General features: G+C 44.2%; 1 protein-coding gene across 3 annotated transcripts in view; it reads left to right on the forward strand.

Annotated features, from left to right (window-relative positions):
- The window catches only part of Grik4 (glutamate ionotropic receptor kainate type subunit 4), a 505,439-nt gene that overhangs the window by 137,585 nt on the left and 359,214 nt on the right, over positions 1 to 8,640 (forward strand). For all 3 annotated transcript variants that reach the window (XM_008826008.2, XM_008826013.2, XM_008826014.2), the window contains exon 3: positions 4,465 to 4,569. The gene's annotated coding sequence lies outside the window, so the exon portion shown is untranslated. The remainder of the gene's footprint in view (positions 1 to 4,464; positions 4,570 to 8,640) is intronic.

Raw genomic sequence — 8,640 nt, forward strand, 5'->3', positions numbered from 1 at the left:
GTCTCCCCTGGAATGTTTGTCCAGATGGCTGCCTCCTCACCTGCTCTGTCTAGGATTTCAGGCAAAGTCAGTACAGTCCTGCTTTCTGACTATGGCATCTAAGATGTCAGAAATGCTGCCATGTGTGCAAAGTGGCTGTGGACAGGATGGATGTGCTGGGGTGTCCACTTGGGGTGACACAGCCAGGTCAAGGAGGCCTCAGCAGCTTCCAAGCCCTAGGACTTTCTTTTATCACCTTAGACTGCTGTCCTCTGGACTTGACCTGAACACCATTGTCTGTGAATCTATAAACCTCTTTGGCTTCCAGGGATGGGTAACACTCTGACCATAAGCCATTATAGACCTGTCACCCCACCCTGTTTCTTCTAAGGTCAAACAGCCCAGCTCCTTTCAGATGCCCTCAAGGAAGGAAGCCCTGCACAGACCTCTCCCAGTGCCCTGTTGGGCATCTGGAGGATAGCTCCCCCTGCTGTGAAACATCAGGGAGATTGCAACAGAGAAGAGAGGACAGGCTTATCTGGAGCTGATTAAGCACTGTCCTGAAAGCTGTGCTTCCCACATCTCCTCCCCCGTTCCTGTGCATACTCCATTGCAAATGCTCTCAACTCTGAAAGTGTCACACACACTCCGGCACTGCTCTGTTTTGTTCCAAAGCTGTGCCTCATGTGGTCTCTGCCAGAAGCTCGTCTCTTCTGGGGCCTAGTCTAATGGCCCCAGACAAATGCCAGGAACATTTTTCACACTCTAAGCCAGTCCCATCCTTTCTAGATGACTCTGGTCCTCATTGCACCTGCCCTGTCTCTACAGCTGGTCATCCGCTTTCCATCTTCTTACCACTCCTTAGCAGGCTCAAGATGTGGATGCTGTGCCCTTCTGACCTTGTCTGAAGGATGTTGGGTTCATTGTGAGGTTCATGGAGAATGTCTGCTTTAAATGCAATGCCTTACACTAGACCTAGGAGAGCAGGGCCAGGGCAGGGGCTGGTGAACACTGGCTTTGTCCTAATGAAGGAGACTGCAGTGTCACAGTAGATACACAAGCAAAGAAGCTCCAGGCTTTTCTGTTTCAGTGTACACACAGCCACTTCTGAAACCCACCAGTTTATGCCCCATCAGAGGCCTCTGGCCTCATATATTGATTTCTCTGACTTGACCTCCTCCCTGCTCACTGGCTCCTGTCTTTTAATTCAAGTTAAACAGGTCATCCCCTGCCACCATCCCCTGCCAGTTGTCCCTCCCTGCTGCCCTCTAGAGCCACCCTGTCATCTACAAAGTTTACACTCAAGAACAGTGCAATCAAATTACAAACAGTAATGAAAATTATAGTAATAATAAATCTCATAATGTTTTAAGTAAGGTTGTGATTTTCTGTTGGGTTGAATTCATAACTGCCCTCAGCCACATGTCAGACTCAAGTCCTGTAATGTCCCATACTATAAGGTCCATGAAGCCAGGGACTATAATGCTAGAACTTAGAAAACTGCCTGTGTATAATAGATACTCAATGGGTGTGATCATGGAATGAAGTGCAAAGCACAGTCATGTTGAAAATTTGGATGCTTTGGCCAGTCCAGGCCATGAAAACAGCACCATTTTGCTTCAAAAGCACTTCTTTTGCAAAACAATTCTACACATATTGTTTCATTTGGTCCTCTTACCCAGAAAAGTAGGGGGTGTAAATGCAGTTTTCCCACTTTACAAAAGAGGAAATGGGGTCCCTAAGAGATTAAGTGGCAGGCCCAAGGTCATAAGGTCTCCACATGCAGTCTGCTGATTTTCCCCTTGTATCTGACTGAGGTCCAGTGGGGAAGGGGGACTGGACTGACTACTGCAGAGAGAGCTTCCGGGGCTGCCCAGAGACCTGGCAAGCAGGCTTTGGAGGTCATCTTGTGAGGAGATGTGATGCAGTCCAGGGAACCTTGTACACAGGAGTTGGAGGAAAATGCCAAATGGGGCTGGAGGAATGAAAATAAAGGAAAACCATGCTTACTGATTGCACTATACTAAGATCCAGGTGACCAGTGAGGAACATCATCTTTCATAGTCTTACAGTTCTGGAAATAAAGCCCAGAAAACGTAAGCAGTCAGTTTAAGGACACACAGCAGCAGCTAGGATTAGAAACCAGGCCATGTGCTTTATCCTCTGAGGAAGGACATTTGTTTAAAACATTAGGAGCTGGACTTGATGGTGCACACTTTTAATCCCAGCACTTGGAAGGAAGAAGCATACAGATTTCTGTGAATTCTAAGCCAGGCTGGTCTACACAATGGGTTCTGGACCATAGTGAGATCCTCTCTTTACAAAAAAAAAAAAAGGAGCATTAGAAGCCTCAGTCTGAAATTTATGTGGGAGTGGTTTGGAGGGGCAGTGCTAATACTTCCTGTTCATTAATGCTTGAAGTCTGTTGTCCTATGGTCTAGTGGCTACCAGATACCTGCATTTGAACTGAGCATGGGACACCCCCGGCAGGCCTGGCCAATCTGCCCATCTACTGTTACTGTTCTTCAGTTTATCCTAATGGGTTGCTCTAGGCTCAGCTCCTGATGCTGATGTCCAGCTCCCCCTGGCTACTTTGTTGCCTCATAACTGGTAACAAACTCCCAAGAGCAGCTCTGTATAGGAAATGCTAAAGATCAAGGACACTGGGACTGGCAGTTCATCCAGAGGCACCCTTAGATGCATGTACTCTAATTCAGTGGCATGGGGGTCTACTTGCATTGAGCATACCTTGCTTTCCATCATCAGTGTGTAGTATTATCATGGTCACATCCCCACATGTCCTCAAGTGCCAACTGTGGGCTAGTTTCTGGCAGAGAGAGCAGTGGCTCTGGAGCCGATGGCTCTATTTTTCCCTTTGCCATCTGCATGACCTTGACAAGCCACTCAACCCATCTGTCCTCAAGCTCTGTATCTGCAGGTGGGGAGAAGGAAGGCCTGGGTCCACCTCCCAGGGTTCTTCTAGGGAGCAGATGAGTTGAAAATGATGTTTTTCACATAGTAAATATCCATAAATATTCAATAAATATTATGCTATCATGGAATTCCATCCTCAGAACTGCAGAATTTAAGAGCTTAAAAGAACAAAGAAGCTTAGAGAATATCTATCCTGTTTTTCTCATTTTGAAACATCAGAACCTGAAGTTCAAAGAGTTGCCTAACAGAGCTGGTGCACTCTGGTCCCCGGACAGTCTTGCATCCTGGCGTCATCCCACTTGTTGCCATGGAGACGAGCTACTAAGTGCTGTCCAACTGTATTAAGCCACAGAGTTTGATTCTCCCTCAAGCGGGCCACATAGTCTGGGAGAAGGGATGGCTTGTTCCCCTGTTCTGGCTTGCCACCTCCCTGAACCCTTCATCTGGGCATCTGCTTGTTGCTTGGTCTTTCTTCTAGCCAGCAGGGAGGAATAAAACAGCAGGGAAGCATGCAACTATTTGTCTTAAGGAGCCTGGAGCATCAGAAGTAATCAAGATCTTGTTGCCCAGAGTCGAGAAAAAAACCTGTGATTATTCTGACTGCCCCTCTTATTTCCTCCATCCTGTCTACCACCAGTGTCTGCTGGCCGTCAGCTTCTGTCCCACCCAGAAAAATCATGGTTAATGCTGTGGTGGCCTATGAGGACAAGAGAGAATAGTACAGGGACCACTGGAGAGTGAGAAGGGATACCATTCTGTGCAGGTAGGCTGGAGGTCCAGACAGCACACATGGCATGGGAATGTGGATGAGCTGTCTATGGGCTATACTTGTCCACTCCATCAACTGACCACTGGGATGAATCAGCAGTTGTTTACTGAGCTCCAACGTAAGCATGTCCAGGTGGATGCGTGCTGGAAAGAGATGTTCCCTGCCCTCCATGGCAGCTTAAGTATCAAGTAAAATAACTACTTTATTCATCCAATTCACTTTATCTGTAGCTGCTGTTTGCGGGGAGCTGTCCAAGGTTCTGGAGGTGGTGCTGTAAACTAGTGGGATTAAAGCCCTTGTCCTGGGCGTCTTGTGTTCAAAATAGAGGCATGGGACAAGTCAGAGATGATTAAATTTGAGAGATGCTCTGGGAATGCCTCTTCTAGCTTGAGGAAGCTTAATAGCCTGGTCATTGTGACACAGTGCAAATTAGGTGTCCCTTCTGGAAGAAGGGATGCTGGATTTTTGGATAAGGAGGTAACTGATCAGGTGTGACCAAAGCAAGCAGTGAAGATGCAGAAGGGTTAGCTCCCATCACACCACAGTTCTCTATAGCCGTGGTGGGTAGAGCTGTCATAGGGCAGTGTGACAAATGACACTTTCATGGCATGAGCCTCATCAGTGAGGGTAGAAAGGTCAAAGGCAGGAACTTGCGTCGGGGCAGAAATTGGATCTGGATTGTGAATTCCTCCCCAACATGTTACTCACCACGGTTAACTACTTAGCAGCTGGCAACAATTCCACACTCATTCTCTGACTGAATTCTTTTATTATTTCTACAGATACAGTGTGAGTACCTACTATGTGCCAGCCTGTGCCAGGCAGTGGGGACACAGGTGGAAAAGTCCGAATCGTTCCCTGCTTTCCTGGTGCTCGATGCCCCAGAGGTAGGCGTTGTTCTTGCTGGTATTTCAGCAGATGAGGAAACGGGCTCTGAGGGTGTGGGTCCAACAGTGTTCATCTTCTGACTTGACTTCAGACCTACCTCTGCACTTATGACTGGCATAGCTGCTTGGGGAGGCTGGAACAATGCTCTCTATGACAGTGGAAATGTCTGCTTTTGAATCCTCAGCCTTCCAATTTTGACTGTATCCCTGGCTCTCAAATAGAGTCTGGCATACATTATAGCCTTCATAAATATTGTCGAGGGGATAAATGAACTGTCAAAGAGGAAGGAACTGTAAAAATCTGGTTATGCTGTATCAAAGTAATACTAAATACCATAATTTACATCAAATATCTTCCATTTATGCCTAATCAGTGCTCTGCACAATAATTATTATGCACATGGCTAAATAGGTGTCAGATTAGCCCACGTGAATTTTATTTGATGACAACGCTACACTCTGTTCATGCAGGTATGAGTTTTGTTGTTTATGATCCCAAAGCCTGGCTGAACCTGGAGACCACATTTCAGAACAATGGTAGCTGAGGTCCTGGGCTGCACTTGATGCTCAGTTGTGTGATCCTGGATCTGATGATGAGAAATTGTCTCTCAAGGCTTATAAGAATGAAAAAGTTTATTCTGTGGCATGAGTGGAAGGCTCAGTGGTTTGTAAATTTTTTCCAGTCTTGATTGACTTTCATCCACCAAACAAACTTCTGTTACAGATGAGGAAGCCTTAACCAAGAGAAGTAAAGTGCAAAGCTCAAAGTTACACAGAGCTAGGTCTGGGAGGCCTCTGACTCGACTTCCTTCTCCATCTCAATTGTTTGCTTGGGCAATCAGAAGCCTGGAGATTTTTAAGTCCTCCATAAATCACAAAGGCTTGAGATATTAGCTTTACTTTGATGTTCAGTTGGATCATAGTCTTAAAAGCTAGCAGTTGGACTAAAATATTTGAATAATTTAGGGGTAGAGAAGACATGATCCTAGAACTTATGACACCATGACTCTGCCTGGGAAATCAGGAGCCTTCTCTTCTCCAAGGACCAAATGAAGGGCTGAACAGTCCACATTTTGGGTCCTGGGGGCTCAGACATAACTGCACTACAGGTGAGCTTGCATTCCAGTGAGGAGACAGACAGTCACTGAATAATCACCTCTTTCCATAATGAGGAAGAGTGCCTAACTTCCCTTGAGTCTGTTTTTATCTTTCTCTGCACCCACACCCAGAGCGTGGTTTGAATGCCAAATTCCCCCCATAGCCTTGTGTGTTTGAACAGTTGGTCCCTAGCCAGTGGTGCTGTTTCGGGGGAGGGGTTGTAGACCCTTTAGAAGCTGGAGGAAGTGGGTTGCTAGGGAGTATGGCTCATAGGTTATAGTCTGCCAGTGCTTCCAGCCTAGGCTCTCTGCTTTGTGGTCTGCTGCGATATGAGGACTCCCAATCACACACTTATGCCACCATGGACTCCCAGTCATGCCTTCTCCTTTCAAACTGAGCCAGAATAAATCCCCCATCTCTTCCATTACTTCTAGCAACTATTTTATCATAGGAAGAAGAAAGGTAACTAATACATCAAGAATTAAAGGGCAAAGATTCTGGGTGGGCCTGATTTGTTAACAGTGGAGTTTCCTTTATAACCCCACTCCCCACCCCACCCTCCTCTACCTCCCTGTAGCCAGTATTGCTTGAGGCCTAACATTAATTGACCAAATAGACACCATGCACCTATTTATAAGGAGACTCTGAGGATACCACAGGAAACTGGGGACAGTCCTTTCTCTTTAGGAGCCCACAGTGATCCCAGGTGGGATCAAAGGCCAGAGGGAAAAGAGCTCTCTCAGATGCTCACTTCAGGCATGTCTCCAGGGGAATCTACAAGGTGCTAGGTATGATGGAAACTGTGAATGCCTGTTCAGAGGTGGGGTACCACTAAACACCAAAGACTTTCTGAACCATAAGTGTACAAGGGAAGGGACCCATGTAACTAGCATCCAGAGTGAAAAACTGAAGTCCCTTTGCCAGTCTACCTTAAGCAGAAAATTTTTTGTAGTTATTAATTTTACAACATAATGGATTTCATATCTGCATATAACCTACTTAGGTCATATTCATCTTTTTACCCTTTCTTTAAAATTTTTCAATTTATTTATTTTCTTATGTATGTGAGTATTTTGCCTGCATGTATGTGTACCATGTGCATGCAGTGCCCACAAAGGCCAAAAGAGGGCATCAAAAGAGGGCATCCTGGAACTGGAGTTATGGACCACAGTTAGCTGCCATGTGGGTGCTGGGAACTGAGCCCAGGTCTTCTGCAAGAGCAGTCAGTGTTCTTAGCCATTGAGCCAGCTCTCCCTCCCCTGTTATTTTTTCTTAATCTCTCCCTTCTCTTGATTCCACTCTTCTTTAGTGGTGTCCATCAATGTTCATTTCTCCTTTTCTTTCTAGGGCCCACTTATGGGAAAACACATGCGATACTTGTATTTCTGAGTGGCTTATTTCCCTTCTCATCATGATCTTAGTTGTGCCCATTCTTTTGCACAGGATATGGTTTTGTTCTTTATTGATGAGTAATACTCCATTGTATGTATATATGCCAATTTTTATTTCCATTCATCTGTTGACAGGCAACTTAGGCTGATTCCATAGTGAAGCAATAGACCCTGGTATGCAGGCATCTCATTGTATGTTAACTCCTTTTTCTTCAGGTATATGCACAGAAGTTGTATAGCTAGATCATATGGCAGTTTTATTTTTAGTTTTTTTGAGGAATGTCCATACTGATTTCCATACTGGCTGTACTTGCTAATTTAGATTTGTATCAACAATGTGTAAGGATTCCCCTTTTCCTGCATCCCTTCCAGTATTTGTTGATTTTTTAATGATAACTCTTCTGTCTGGCATGAGATGGTATCTCAGTGTAGTTTTGATTTGCATGTAATGGTTGAACATTTTTTCATATATTTATTTGTCATTTGTAGTTTTTCTTTTAAAAAGGGTCTACTCTGTCCAATTGCCCATTTATTATTTGTTCTTTTGGTGTTCAGTGTTTGAGTTCATTATGTATTCTGAATATTAATTTTCTGTGGGGTGAATAGGTAGCAAAAACTTTCTCCAATTAAGTAGGTTGCCTCTTTACTCTGCTGATCATTTCTTTTCCTATGCTGAAGATTTTTAGTTTGATACAATCCTGTTTGTTAATTCTTGCTATCAAGAATCCTGTTTGTTAATCCTATTCAGGAAGTCTTTGCGTACTCTTACAGCTTTTAAAAAATATTTTATTATTTTTATTTTATGTCTATGAGTGTATTGCCCGCATGGATGTAAGTGCACCCATGTTGTGCAAAGCCTGTGGAGGTCAGAAGAAGGTATCCAATTCCCTGGAACTGGAGTTAAATATGGTTGTTAACCACCATGTGGATGCTGGGAATTGAACCTTGGTCCTTTGCAAGAGCAGCTGGTGCTCTAAACTGCTGATTTGATTGTGGTTCAGGGTAAGGGATAGTGCTCTAGTTTCAATACTCCACATGTTGCTAGGCAGTTTTCAAGGACTGTTTGTTAAAGTGTCTATCTTCCAATATATGTTTTTGGCAACTTTGTCAAGAATCAAATGTCACTAGCTGCCTGGATTTATTTCTAGGTTTTCTATTCCATTATTTTTTGTGTTTGTTTTTAGGTTGATATCATGCTGTTTTTAATTAATTAATTTTTATTTTAGGCATGTGGATGTTTTCCCTGCATGTATGTAAGTACACCATATATGTGCGATGCCTGCAGAGGCCAGAAGAGGATGTTGGATCCCCTGGAACTGAAGTTACTGACAGTTGTTGGCCACCCATGAGAGTTTTGGAAACCAAACCTGGGTCCTCTGCAAGAGCAGCCATGTTCTTTACTGCTGAGTTATCTCTCCAGCCTCTCACACTGGTTTTGTTTCAATGCCTCTGTAATGTAATTTGAAATCAGGTGTTGTGAGGAAGCATCCAGCATTGCTCTTTTTCCTCAGGATTTTTTTTTTTTTTTTTTTTTTTTTTCTTTTTGGGGGCTTTTTTTGAGTTATTTAATTTTTTTTTTCCT

This window comes from Nannospalax galili, unplaced genomic scaffold, assembly GCF_000622305.1.
Source record: "Nannospalax galili isolate Female #2095 unplaced genomic scaffold, S.galili_v1.0 scaffold229, whole genome shotgun sequence".
Classification (NCBI taxonomy): Eukaryota; Metazoa; Chordata; class Mammalia; order Rodentia; family Spalacidae; genus Nannospalax; species Nannospalax galili.